At 34.5% G+C, this 14,237-nt stretch overlaps 1 protein-coding gene across 3 annotated transcripts in view; it reads left to right on the forward strand.

Moving 5' to 3' along the window:
• LOC131693109 (mucin-3A-like) overlaps positions 1 to 14,237 on the forward strand; it is a 273,267-nt gene that overhangs the window by 164,412 nt on the left and 94,618 nt on the right. The window lies entirely within an intron of this gene.

Below are 14,237 nucleotides of genomic sequence, written 5' to 3' on the forward strand. Positions count from 1 at the left end.
ATCTACACTATAATTAAAGAAATTCATGGCTATATCAGAAAAATATTTGGCATAACTGGGAATATGAAAGATTGACGATGAAAATTTTCAAAAGAGACATTCCACGTGCGATATTTAAACTATTCGTATCTCTATTGAATTTTGAATGAAATATATGCTCAAAGACTGAAAGCTGAAGCCAGCAGGATTGGACTTGCCATCAACGTTTCGAAGACAAAATACATGAGAGGAAGAGGTTCTAGAGACGACAATGTGAACCTCCCACCCGAGTTCGGATTGATGGTGACGAAATCGAGATGGTCGACGAATTCATGTATTTGGGCTCACTGGTAACCGACGACAATGATAACAGCAGAGAAATTCAGTGACGGATCTTGGCGGGAAATCGCGCCTACTTTGGACTCCAGAGGACGCTCCGGTCGAACAAAATTCGCCGCCGCACGAAGTTTATTATCTTCAAGACGCTGATTAGATCGGTGGTCCTCTACGGCCACGAGACCTGGACTATGCTCGTGGAGAACCAATGCGCCCTTGGAGTTTTCGAACGAAAGGTGTTGCGTACCATCTATGGTGGCGTGCAGATGGAAGACAGAACGTGGCGCAGGCGAATGAACCATGAGTTGTATCAGCTGCACATTCGTTGTATTGGTACGAACTTTCATGAAAAATAACGGAACAAAGACCAAAAATATCCACAAATTAGATCTAGAAAAAGAAGTCTCCCAAAGTACCCACTCTCGATGGGGGATGCAACTACAATGTGTCTTCTAACTTATCGTCGTCCATATTTGGATATACTGAGTAGTTTGAACCATTTCTTTTTCACAGTATTGGTCTGTATAAGACTTATTTATCCATATTTCCTGCATGAGAATTCCGAACGAAACAATATGAAAGCTATAAGCATGAATGGAAAGAGACTGCATTGCAATCAACTAAATGCACGGCTTTTATGCTATCGACATAGCCTAGACATTTCACACTATTTACTTCAATGCAAATAAAAACTTTGAAATATCTACCTGTCTCATTCACGAATCGCATTCTCCCTGTCGTTCTCTGTTCAAGGGGCTTGAAAGCACATGTGACCTTGTCTTACTTTACTATATTCAATTGCGCGTTAAAATACTGGACCAGTAAATTCAATTCTGTACATAAATCTTTTATTCGGAAATGTGTGACCAAAAAGTAAAACTTCGAATTCCAAAGCAAATTGAACGTTCCAGGTTCCTGATAACTAATTAAGGTCCAACAATAAAATAGAAACACCAGATAATATTAAAACGACGCCGTCAAGTAAAGAAGCATGAAAACAAAAAGAATAAAACCAAAAAAAAAATGGAAGCCATAGAAAGTCCATTGCATATTTATTAGCCTTTTCTCAGAAGATGGGATTTTCAAAACCATTTCAAAACTTTCTGATGCAATGGTTCGCAAATTCGTACAATCCGGTTTATTCATTTTCTTTATTCAAAAATGTTTTAGCTTCAAATACATGACCATTTCATTTTAATTAATTATCCCATTCCGCATCTTTTTATTCGTTTTGTTCATCTGCGTTCACTTTACTTATTTTATTCGTTTCATTCTTTGGATTCACTCTGATCAGTTTATTCTTTTTGTGCATTTTACTCATGCCATTCATTGTTTTCGTTGTATGCATTTTATTCATTTTTTCCAGTTTATTCATTTTGTTCAGTTTCTTCATTTTAATAATCCGACTACTTTTTCAGTTTTAATCATTTCATCCAAATAATTTATTTGATTCAATTTATTTCTTTATATTATTTTATAACCTTTTACCATTGTTCAATTTTTCATTTTAATCAATGCATTTAATTCTGCTCATTTCTTTTTATTCATTTTTTCACTTCAGCTCATTTTGTTTATTTGATTCGTTTGTTTTATTTATGCATTTCATTTATTTTTTACATTATTCATTTTGTTCTTCCATTCTTTTTATTCATTTGATCCATTTCATTAATTTGATTCATTGTATTCACTGGATGAATTAAATCAATTTGATTCATTTAATTATTTGATTGATTTATTTGATTCATTTGATTCATTTGATTCATTTGATTCATTTGATTCATTTGATTCGTTTGATTCATTTGATTCATTTGATTCATTTGATTCATTTGATTCATTTGATTCATTTGATTCATTTGATTCATTTGATTCATTTGATTCATTTGATTCATTTGATTCATTTGATTCATTTGATGCATTTGAGTCATTTAATTTATTTGATTCGTGTAATTCATTTGATTCATTTGATTCATTTGATTAATTTGATTTATTTGATTTATTTGATTCATTTGATTCATTTGATTCATTTGATTCATTTGATTCATTTGATTCATTTGATTCATTTGATTCATTTGATTCATTTGATTCATTTGATTCATTTGATTCATTTGATTCATTTGATTCATTTGATTCATTTGATTCATTTGATTCATTTGATTCATTTGATTCATTCGATTCATTTGATTCATTTGATTCATTTGATTCATTTGATTCATTTGATTCATTTGATTCATTTGATTCATTTGATTCATTTGATTCATTTGATTCATTTGATTCATTTGATTCATTTGATTCATTTGATTCATTTGATTCATTTGATTCATTTGATTCATTTGATTCATTTGATTCATTTGATTCATTTGATTCATTTGATTCATTTGATTCATTTGATTCATTTGATTCATTTGATTCATTTGATTCATTTGATTCATTTGATTCATTTGATTCATTTGATTCATTTGATTCATTTGATTTATTTGCTTCTTTTGATTTATTTGATTCATTTGATTCGTGTGATTCATTTGATTCATATGATTCATTTGATTCATTTGATTCGCTCGATTCATTTAATTTATTTGATTCATTTTATTCATTTGATTCATTTAATTCATTTGATTCATTTGATTCATTTGATTCATTTGATTCATTTGATTCATTCGATTCATTTGATTCATTTGATTCATTTGATTCATTTGATTCATTTGATTCATTCGATTCATTTGATTCATTTGATTCATTTGATTCATTTGGTTCATTTGATTCATTTGATTCATTTGATTCATTTGATTCATTTGATTCATTTGATTCATTTGATTCATTTGATTCATTTGATTCATTTGATTCATTTGATTCATTTGATTCATTTGATTCATTTGATTCATTTGATTCATTTGATTCATTTGATTCATTTGATTCATTTGATTCATTTGATTCATTTGATTCATTTGATTCATTTGATTCATTTGATTCATTTGATTCATTTGATTCATTTGATTCATTTGATTCATTTGATTCATTTGATTCATTTGATTCATTTGATTCATTTGATTCATTTGATTCATTTGATTCATTTGATTCATTTGATTCATTTGATTCATTTGATTCATTTGATTCATTTGATTCATTTGATTCATTTGATTCATTTGATTCATTTGATTCATTTGATTCATTTGATTCATTTGATTCATTTGATTCGATGGATTCATTTGATTCATTTGATTCATTTGATTCATTTGATTCATTTGATTCATTTGATTCATTTGATTCATTTGATTCATTTGATTCATTTGATTCATTTGATTCATTTGATTCATTTGATTCATTTGATTCATTTGATTCATTTGATTCATTTGATTCATTTGATTCATTTGATTCATTTGATTCATTTGATTCATTTGATTCATTTGATTCATTTGATTCATTTGATTCATTTGATTCATTTGATTCATTTGATTCATTTGATTCATTTGATTCATTTGATTCATTTGATTCATTTGATTCATTTGATTCATTAGATTCATTTGATTCATTTCATTCATATCTTAAATTTTATGCATTTCATGTTCAGTCATTCGTTTTATTTCATTCAATTTGTTAGTATGAGTCAATTTATTCTATTATTCTTATAACTATTTCTAAATATAATCTTAATTTTTATGTAATAACCTAATCTAATTTGATTCGTGTATATCATAATTTTGATTTCTATTAATTTTTCTACTCATTTTATGAATTTAAAAACCTATTGTTCCATTTTTTGCTTTACTTTTTTATTTCGGTCGTTTTGTTGATTTCTATAATTTATTCAGTTTATTCGAGATTTTATTCGTGCAAGACTAGAAACTGTTTTTATCCCACCTCTAGTTGGGTGCCTACTTCTCGTGAGTTCTGCAAACTAATCCAATAGTGAAATGTGTAAGAAATGTCTCATCTCACTGCTAGGGGGATTAAATCGGTTTTTAACATGATTCTTAATATTTAAAGAAATAATAACGCATGCGGAATGAAATTTTGACAACCCTTCCAGCATTAAAAAAAAATTTGCAATCCTGTGCAATGTATCATACTAAACGTCATACTCGAGGCACACATATTTTTAACATCCAGTGTTGATTTTGACCCGCTAGCAGATACCTTGTAAACAATAATATAATAGCGTAGATTTCAATCTATCGGCAATAATTTTTGAAAAACTAGCAGCGTTAAATTATAGTGTAAACAATACACTCTAAATTACTTCTACCCAAATTTTTCGAGAGAAAATACCTAATGGGTCATTTTCTACAGCGTTGTTTTCCGTAGGACTGGTGGTATCCAACGGGGAAAAACGATCGGAAATGGTGAGTAAAGCTAAGCAATCAAATGAAAAAAATCCCCTTAGAGGCGAGATTCGAACTCGCAACCTTTGACACTCCGGCCCAATGCACTAACCCTGGTTTTTTCCGTGCTGCAATTTGATGTGGGATACCCTTTAATAGCGTTTTTTCGAAACCGCGTTTTTCCAATTGGCGAACACGATAGCTCAAAAACTGGTCAACGAATTATATTATATTATATTATATTATATTATATTATATTATATTATATTATATTATATTATATTATATTATATTATATTATATTATATTATATTATATTATATTATATTATATTATATTATATTATATTATATTATATTATATTATATTATATTATATTATATTATATTATATTATATTATATTATATTATATTATATTATATTATATTATATTATATTATATTATATTATATTATATTATATTATATTATATTATATTATATTATATTATATTATATTATATTATATTATATTATATTATATCATATTGAAGCAAAATGAGCGAATTTTAGCGAATTTTACAGTAAAATTTGAGATTTGTCGGTTTTCATGAAGCCATTTTCCGAAACTTAAACCTTTTTTTATTTTTTGTGGTTCATCGACTAACTACTAGTCGAAGCTTTACAAAACTTGTTGAATTTCTCGTATAAGACAATTTTATCGAGAGTTATCGTGTTCGTCGCGGCGCTCCTCGACTTGGAAATGGTTCGACGTTTACCCTTGGAAAGATCGTGTGTATGGCTCTGTGTGACAGAAAATATATTTTTTTCGTACACAATGAATGTATAAAGCGATCCTATCATTACACCCAAAGATCCATTGTTGCCTTGCCTTCAAAATCGCAAAACAAAATAACTTTCGTTTTGAGCACGTTACACCAAACGCTCCCCTTAATAATTTGTTTCAGTATTCTTTTTTTTATTTTCTTTATTTCAGTTCATTTTATCTATTTTATTCGTTTCATTCTTTGGATTCATTCTGATCAGTTAATTATGATTTGACAACCATTTTTCACTTTATTACCTTTGCAATTTCGTTTATTTTATTAATTTTTTTATAATTTATTCATGCAGGTCTCCAAAATGTGCTCATCCTATCTCTAATTGGGTGCCTACTTTGCATGAGTTCTACAAACTAATGAAAGATCCAACAGTGAATGTAAAGGAAATGTTTCACCTCACTATTACGGGAGCATTATTATCAAATATGGCAGGCGTTCATTCTCCCGCATCTTTTACCAATGCTCTGACGAAATTCTTCATTGCTCTGACGAAATTCTTCCTTGTTTCACATTCAATAGTGGTATGATGACATTTCCTTTCCTGACAAAGTCAGTTTCTGCAAGACACTTGCATAAACACTACGAAACCAATATTTGTAGAAACTGCCAAATAATTATGAATAATTTATCTGTAACATTAGATTTTGAAACATCAGAAAATTTGTTTTTGATAAAAAAAAATCAAATAAAACCGGTCAATTTTCGGTTTTCGTGTTCAGCAGCTCAAAGTTAGCCAAGAAAACGCTTTTCGACAACATAATTTCTATTATAAACTAGTGTTATGGGCGAAAGAAAGTAATTTTGTCCTAAACTATACGCAAGTCATTGTAATACTGTGTCATTGTCATTCAACACCAACGTAAGTTTCATCAATAAAATAAAACAAAAATAAAAAGCGAAGAAATAACTAAATTTGGATATCTAACGTGTTTAAAAATATGTAAATGAGAGACATATATGAGCGATTGAGGATAGTCAATTGACTGGAGCGAGGCCGAGGAGGAGATCTGGCGCTAGAACACTAGGGTCACGACCAGACAACATCACCCCAATACGCCGGAGAAGCGCATTCAACGTACAATGATTTGACATGGCCCGAGATATCACCCGAAGGAAGTAACGACCTTCCTCCATCCCCTTTAAACCAAGGTTTGGCATTCCTAAACTTCCCTACGAAATTTGCCAAATTTCGAGCGTCCTCTGACAAGAAATCCTGAAAAATTCGTTGAAAATACGCGATCGCTCATAAATAACGCCTTCTAATGCCTAAGGGTCCGCCTTCTCATTACCCGGAGTGGAGCAATGTGAAAGAACTCAAACTAATATTTGTATTTGGTAGGTAATCTGGTACGATTGTTCAGACAAAACACTCAGGAACCCTCCATTTCCCCAGGAAAAACAAAAACTGCTTTCCATACTTCATCAAACGGAGAGTCTCCTTGGAACTGTACCGATGCCGTTGATAGGTTAATATAAAACCATAAGTTTTGTGGAGAGAATGTTTGCAGCAGATTATTTTCTGATCGCCCTCGCCGTTACTGTCATATAATTAGTATAGAAGCTATGCACAGCTCCTTAGCGCGAGTATCTTTGCTGTCAAGGAATGCAGTTCGCCGAAAAAGGATTCTTGGTTCCGTGTATTCCGATCAAATGTCGAATCGTGTACACAACGTAGGGCCTAGCCGTCGATTAACGTTTTTTCGTTAATCTGTCGACGAACCGGTGCCAATAACTGCGTTTTTCAGCTTCATCAAGTTTTTCATTTGCGTTTCTAACGTCGCGTATATTCGTAAAAATTCGGGCGTTCCGACATCCAGAAAGTCCCTGCAAGGCTTTTGCGCTTACAATTATGTACACTCTCTGTCCACCACGCAGTAGGAAACCGTCCACGGTTGTTCGCGCCGAATATACTCGTAAGTTTCATCAATACTAGACCAACACAAAAAAATACAAAGAAGAAAAGTTTTCCTTTTAATTACACCAGACATTTATTAAATTGAACATATACGTATTTCATCGAAGTCTTGCCGACTTTTTTTTTTGATTATAGATTTAACCTTAAGGCCATTCGCCCCTTCGGGTTGGTAAAGTACTGTACAAACACTGAAGAAGTCGACAAGACGTTGGCGAAATACGTCTATGTTTAATTTATTAAATAGCTGGTGGAATTAAAAGGAAAACTTTTCTTCTTTTTTTTATTTTGCAGCATTCCACTAGGACGCTCAATAAGAAACTATTTTAGACAAAAAACGCAAAAGGGTCATAAGTGCAAATGAGAGCCTCTATCTGTTGACTTCCTCTTCCTTTGCTATTACGTTTGCTTCTTATCTCTTTGCATAATATGCTAGTGGATATCAAAGTCCTTCGATATATGCTTAGACGATGTTTAAAAGTTTTATGATGAAACCGTAATAATCGAAAGAGAAAGTAAACAAAGGCCCTCATGTGCACTTAGCCAGATTTGTGAAAGAAATGATGTGATGCAAAGTAGCAAATAGCTGAGCACAATAAAAGTAATGATCAGCGTGGCTCTTTTATAATTACAATAAAGATACGTAAGAGGTGGTAGAACAAGTAGATTGAAACCTGCAAAATTGCTATTAGGCATGGCAATTTATCTTTCTTTCATACGAAGAAAATGTTAAACAGAATATGTTTGTCGTTTGTACTACTCAACAGAGCAAAACTTTTTCGCTTCAGGTGAATGTATAAAAATGCAAATGGTTTGCTTTTATAAAATTTATGATGCTTATTTAATTGTTTAAAATATTTATGACATGTTGTCCAAGGAAACAAAGGCAGGAAATAATAAGCGTCAGCGACACCTTTACTTGCGAGCGTTGAATTTGTGTGTAGATGCCACTAGGCTGGAATTATTTCCCCCGCAGTTTATTGTGTACTGCGACAATTACGCTGGAAGCTCTTCACTTCGCAAATCCTAGAATGAATCATGATGCATCTTCTTTCGACGTGGATCCAGAATTTACAATCACCAACCTGTAATTGTTAAATGCTCAATCGTTCGGCGCATCCAAAACGGTTCCGGGTTGAACTTAGAGTGGTAATTATTATGACACCAAGCCAACCAACCGGTTTTCGGCGCGTCATAACAGCGATGTGGTCCAAAACAATGTTACCGTGTGTGGTGAGTGGTGGCATGCCTATTTTGTCCGATTTTCATTGGGTCGCAAGTTGTCGAGCCAAAATGTGTAAAGGCCTTGACAAAAGTTGAATAAGTTTGACTTTTGACGCTACATGACTAATGATGATGAGTCAGTTTCAATTATGCAGTTAACAGATGTATAGAAATTACGTTTTGTTTGGTGATACTTTGGCTTCAACACCCTAACGGTGAGTATCTTTTCCAGCACGAAAAGTTTTTATAAATACATGACCATGTAAAACTGCTGCAAACTCCGTTCATTTCAAACACCAGAGCTACTCTAAAAAATGCTAGAATCGGTTTAAATTGACATAGCCCGATGCTCAGTAAAAATCTCTTTTTTTAATTCGTTTATTTGACACGGCTCAACTACCCATGATCGCATAGTTGTCCCGTTTTCTATGGGATTTCCTATCTTTTTGGGACTGATATGCGATCATGGGCAGTCAATGCGTTAGCTTAGAGGAGCCATGGATCTTTTAGATATTTACAAGTAGTAAAAAATAAAAATAATAATTTTTATTTTGAGTCTGTAAGATCCCGTGCGCGCAACTTGCTATTGCGAGCGGAGATCTTTTTCGCGTCGGGAAGATGTTCCTTCTTTCGCCAACTTCGGGGTTACCTATGTTTGTCTCGTTGTTGCTTACGACGGTATCATCATCTTGATTACTGCCGTGATACTCGCGATCAGATCTTTTTCCTGGCTTCTTGCCCTTGTGGGTCCCGAATGTGAACACTCCATCCTTGGTGGTAGCTTCTTCACTGGTGGTATTAGGTGTTACGTTTGAAGCTTTTGCAGTTGTCATTATTGCCTTAACTGCAGCCACAAATTTGGAAACTGATTGTGGTTCAGGTAAAGATATTGGGGCTTGGGTGTTGGCATTTTTTCTGCAACTGAGCTTTCCTTAGCAGTTTCTGGGCAGGGTTGTCCTTAGTGCGCCGTTTGTTCACAGAATTGGCACGTATTAGTTTGTCCCTGATATGTACAAAGAGTTCGCTGTGTAATGGTATCACCCCCTTCTGTGTTGTACTGCAGTGTAAGGAAGGAGGGAATGGGTTGGTCTACCCGTATTCTTACCACAAAGACACCATTTGAAATACTTGGGAAGTAGTTTCTCCATGTGTCCTCCGTAATAGATTCCACTGCTCCAAAATGCGACGTGAATCTTTTAATTGCCACTTTGCAAGTAAGTGGAGATAAATCATGTAATTTCACTTCAATGTTCCCATTATCCATGTATACAGGGATATTAATTTCTGCGTTGTCACAAATAAGCACGTGTTTTAAGTTGTTCTGCGAAATGAATCTTTTCGCCTGGGCGAATTTGTTGAAGGTTATCAGCACCGCATGCCTGACGTGCTCAAGCTGTATGCAGGTGACTTCCGAAACCGAAGCTGCACATCACGAATACTTGGTCTTATGCGAAAAGACCTGAAGTCAATGGCCACTGTGTTAGGCCGAATAATCACGTTTTGTTGATGAGACTCGGTCATCTTGATAGATCACACAAGAATAAAAATAACGGTATCCTTTGTTGTGCAGACAATGTACACAAGTAACTTTTTTTGTTCGCTTTGCACTGGCTCGGACACACTGGGTATTGTGACCGATGCCTTTGATAGTTGAAAATAGACTGAAAAAATCTCTTTGTTCATGTTTGATGAAAATTTTATGAATATAGGTATGCACTGAAATTTAAAAAAAATTAGCATAGTCCAGGTGAAAGTGCTAAATAGAAAAGATAACGTTCGTTGCGTTAATAGGCGAGCCCGGGGCTAGTTGGCGATTGGGGTAAGTTGGTGGAATCCCTTTTTCTATCAGCTTCAGTTTCTATCAGCTGCCACTCGTTGCGTACCTCAAGTTATGTAAAACACGGTATCCAATATGTTTTTGTTACAAAACATTTTGTTTTGTAGAAGTTGTGGGCGATATTGTGTTTTCGAGCATAAGTAAATTTTCCAAATTTTAAACACTTTGTGTTATTTAGGGTAATTTTCAATCTAATTGCCGAATAAGTATATTTTTCGATAGTGCGTGAAAAGAACTTTCAGTATCCGTATAGATATTATATCTATCCACGAAAAAGTTATTTTTAACCCTTCAATGCGCAATGTTAGACGGCTTCGATAGTTGAGTGGTAAGCGTGACCGCCGCTCACCCTAGGTTCAATCCCAGCCGAGACCGTTGAGATTTTCTGAGGTGAAAAATCTGTGGTCACGCCTTCCTTCGGAAGGAAAATAAACCCGTTGGTCCCGGTCCATATTGTTGTTATGATGGGTCGATAACTTAAAGTCCAGATGGTAGGAATCCACCTCTCTGGCGGCGGTGCTTAATTGGGGAGATATTAACGTCGGCTAATCGCCTGAAGAATTTCAAAAATTTGCTTTTGAATATGGAGTACGCGTCAAAGTCAAAAGGAGGGGTATTGAGACAGATATGTCATAGCAAATGTCGGTTAATATAAGGGAATGCGTTCGGTTGTCGGCACACTTTTCTTTTTGGCTCACAACATTACTCCAATTGAACAATATATGGAAAAAAGCATACAAATGGAAAGCTAGAGGCCTTAGCTAATAACTTATGAACGGATTTAATTTATTCTGTCAACATGAACAAAATTTATCAACAATTCAGTAAAATGATAATTTTTTACCATTTTGAAAAATGTGGTTGGTTGTCGGCACCCTAAGAAAATTTATTAAAAATGGAAAAAAATGAATGAAAATCATCAAGATCCAAATGGAAAAGAAAATTTATTCATTGAAGATTGATGTTCATAATGCCTTTGATGGTAGTCAAAGGCATTATGAACATCAATCTTCATCAGAACCACAATATGTCGTCGCTGTTGTGCTATCTTATGACATGCGCCATTTTGCACATTTCGAGAAACACAGTTTTTAAAGTTTGAGATTGAATATCTTGAAGCCTATAAATGGTATAAACAATTCAAAGAAGATAATTAATGCTTCCATCTATTCTGTATTAATCTTTCAAATATTACGAAGATCGGTTGACTATGTTGCGAGTTTTTACTATAAATGTAAACAAAAGTCGCACTCACACGTGTCATAAGCTTGTATTGATGACAAAATTTGTATGGCGTGTCATAATCGTGCATGGAAATTTTTTAACTTTTATTCATATCTTTGGCTTCATTTAGTCTATAAACAACCGGTGAAATGCATTTTGAAGGGAATCTAGAAAAATAGTTATTTTTGGTCACAGTATTGCCAAATATGCTATATTTCCAGTCGAAAACTTAAACTGTATTTTTCTCATAATTCGCGTATTTTTCTTTTGAAAATGATTATGCCATTGTGTTTCACAGATAGTTTTACACATAAAAACACCTTATACATCAAGATAACTTGAGACAATCCCCAGACACAGTCATGTGAAGCAAAAAAATAAAAATTTCTCTACACGTTTCTCGCATATCTCAGTAACCAAGCACAACAGCGACGATGTGTATGTGAAAAACTGGTGCGAATAAAACGCACTGCTAATACACTGACGGATCGCATTCACTGTAAATGAGTGAGTTTCAGGCAGTCCATTTTACCAAAGCTTCACACAAATCAGATAGAAGTCCACGTTGGCACGAGGCCAAAAGGGAGGGGTGCTACAGGGCAACCCCGCTATCCCACCAAATGTTCTGGTCTTGAGAATCTGGTATAAAAAAAACACGACCAGGTGGACTTTCTTCATGTAAATGTAAGACGCTAAACCGGAAGTAGCCTTATTGGTTTTTAGAATGGTGCCAAGATGGATCTCTGGTATATATTCGTAAAGCCCGTTCCAAACACACTCAGGTTTTTTTTACGCGGGGTACAAGCCGCGTAAAAGAAAACCGCGTAAATTTAAAAATCCGCGTAAATGAAAACCGCGTAAATTTCAAAATCCACTTAAATGAAAATCGCGTAAATTTCAAAATCCGCGTAAATGAAAACCGTGTAAATTTAAGAATCCGCGTTAATGGGAACCTCGTTAATGGATACCGCGTAAATTAAATAATCCGCGTAAATTTCGAAAACCACGTAAATTTCAAAATCCGCGTGAAAATACCGCGCAAAAAAACCTGAGTGTTTACCCATATTGATTAGGTTATTGAGAACTCAGCATTTGCCACAAAAAATGAGGTGCCGACAACCGATTTTAGTAACCTTTTTGAAAACTGAACAAAAAAAAATTGTGGCGAACATTTCGGTGCTATTCAATGTTGAATCACAAAATAGAATAAATTCAAATCGTAAATATTCAATGCGCATACTTTTTCGATCGATTTAATTCTTTCTATAACACTAAGGAAATCACCAAAAAAAACTTTTAAGTAGAGTTTCACTTGTGCAAAAATTATATTGGTTGTAGAACAGAACATTCGAGTCTGTTTGCTTCAGCAATCGGCACAAAAAGATCGTGCTAATATAACACACAAATAATATTTACCAGAATGTCCTTGTCTGCTTTCTGTCAAAAGTTACATAGGGGTTCCGACAACCGACCAGTGCCAGCAACCGACCACTTTCCCCTACAGTTTTCTTGAAAAGACATTCAGCACGTTCCAAAAGGACCCCTGAAGAAATTTAATCTCCATTTGATTGCTTATTTTTTGACATATTCGTACATACCGCCAACTTACCCCGGGGCCGGGGTAAGTTAGTATGTTTTCCGCGTCACATATTTTTGTCTCTAAAAATGGAAATAATGCAACAATCATTTTAATAAAATTCAGAGATGTTGCTAACACTCTACCCTTTCATATCACGTGTTCTATTGTGCAATATCTACCTACATCAAAACGGTAAAAAATGAAAACTGAAAACACCGCCACTTGTGAATTTGGCGTGGATAGTTCGCCATGCATCGAAGCTGTTTGGACAAAGATTACCACGTCGATGAAGTGCTACTTTATCTGTGTTATTTACATTCCTTCAGAAAAACGTTCTAACTGCAATATTATGCAGCTCCATCTAGACTCTATAGAATGCATTTCTTCTCAGGCAAATGAAAACAATGCGATGATAGTACTTGGTGATTTCAACTTACCAGGACTAATGTGGGTATCCTCTGGGCGTGGATACGCTTACCCTAGCCCGTCATCCTCGACAACTAATCCTGCCAGCCGTTTACTACTGGACAAGATGTCTTTCCACGGACTAAATCAAAGAAGCACGATCTCCAACCATCAATCCCATTTTTTGGACCTCATCTTCGTGAGTGGGATTGATGTACCTGAATGTTCTGTGAGTGGAGCTTCTAATCATCTAGTGTGATCGTTCGTTTGGATAACTATCATCCCGCTTTAGAAATAACAATTTCTACCAGTAGCACCCGGCAGTACGAAGAAACTTCAGTTGCGGATCGTTGTAAGTTTCACAAAACTGATCTAGCTACATTGCGCCGCTCCCTGCTGTTGATCGACTGGAGTGTACTACTTGATCATGTGGATGTAGATGCTGCCGTTGATCTTTACAACCGACTACTGCTTGACTGTCTTGAAACATCCGTGCCTAAATGTCAGCCTCCTAGGAAGCCTCCATGCTCTAACTCCATGCTTCGGAATCTAAAACGTACTCGTGCCAAAGCTCTTCGTGCGTACACAAATCCACGGTGTCCTT

The sequence above is a fragment of the Topomyia yanbarensis genome, chromosome 3 (genome assembly GCF_030247195.1).
Source record: "Topomyia yanbarensis strain Yona2022 chromosome 3, ASM3024719v1, whole genome shotgun sequence".
In the NCBI taxonomy this organism is placed as follows: Eukaryota; Metazoa; Arthropoda; class Insecta; order Diptera; family Culicidae; genus Topomyia; species Topomyia yanbarensis.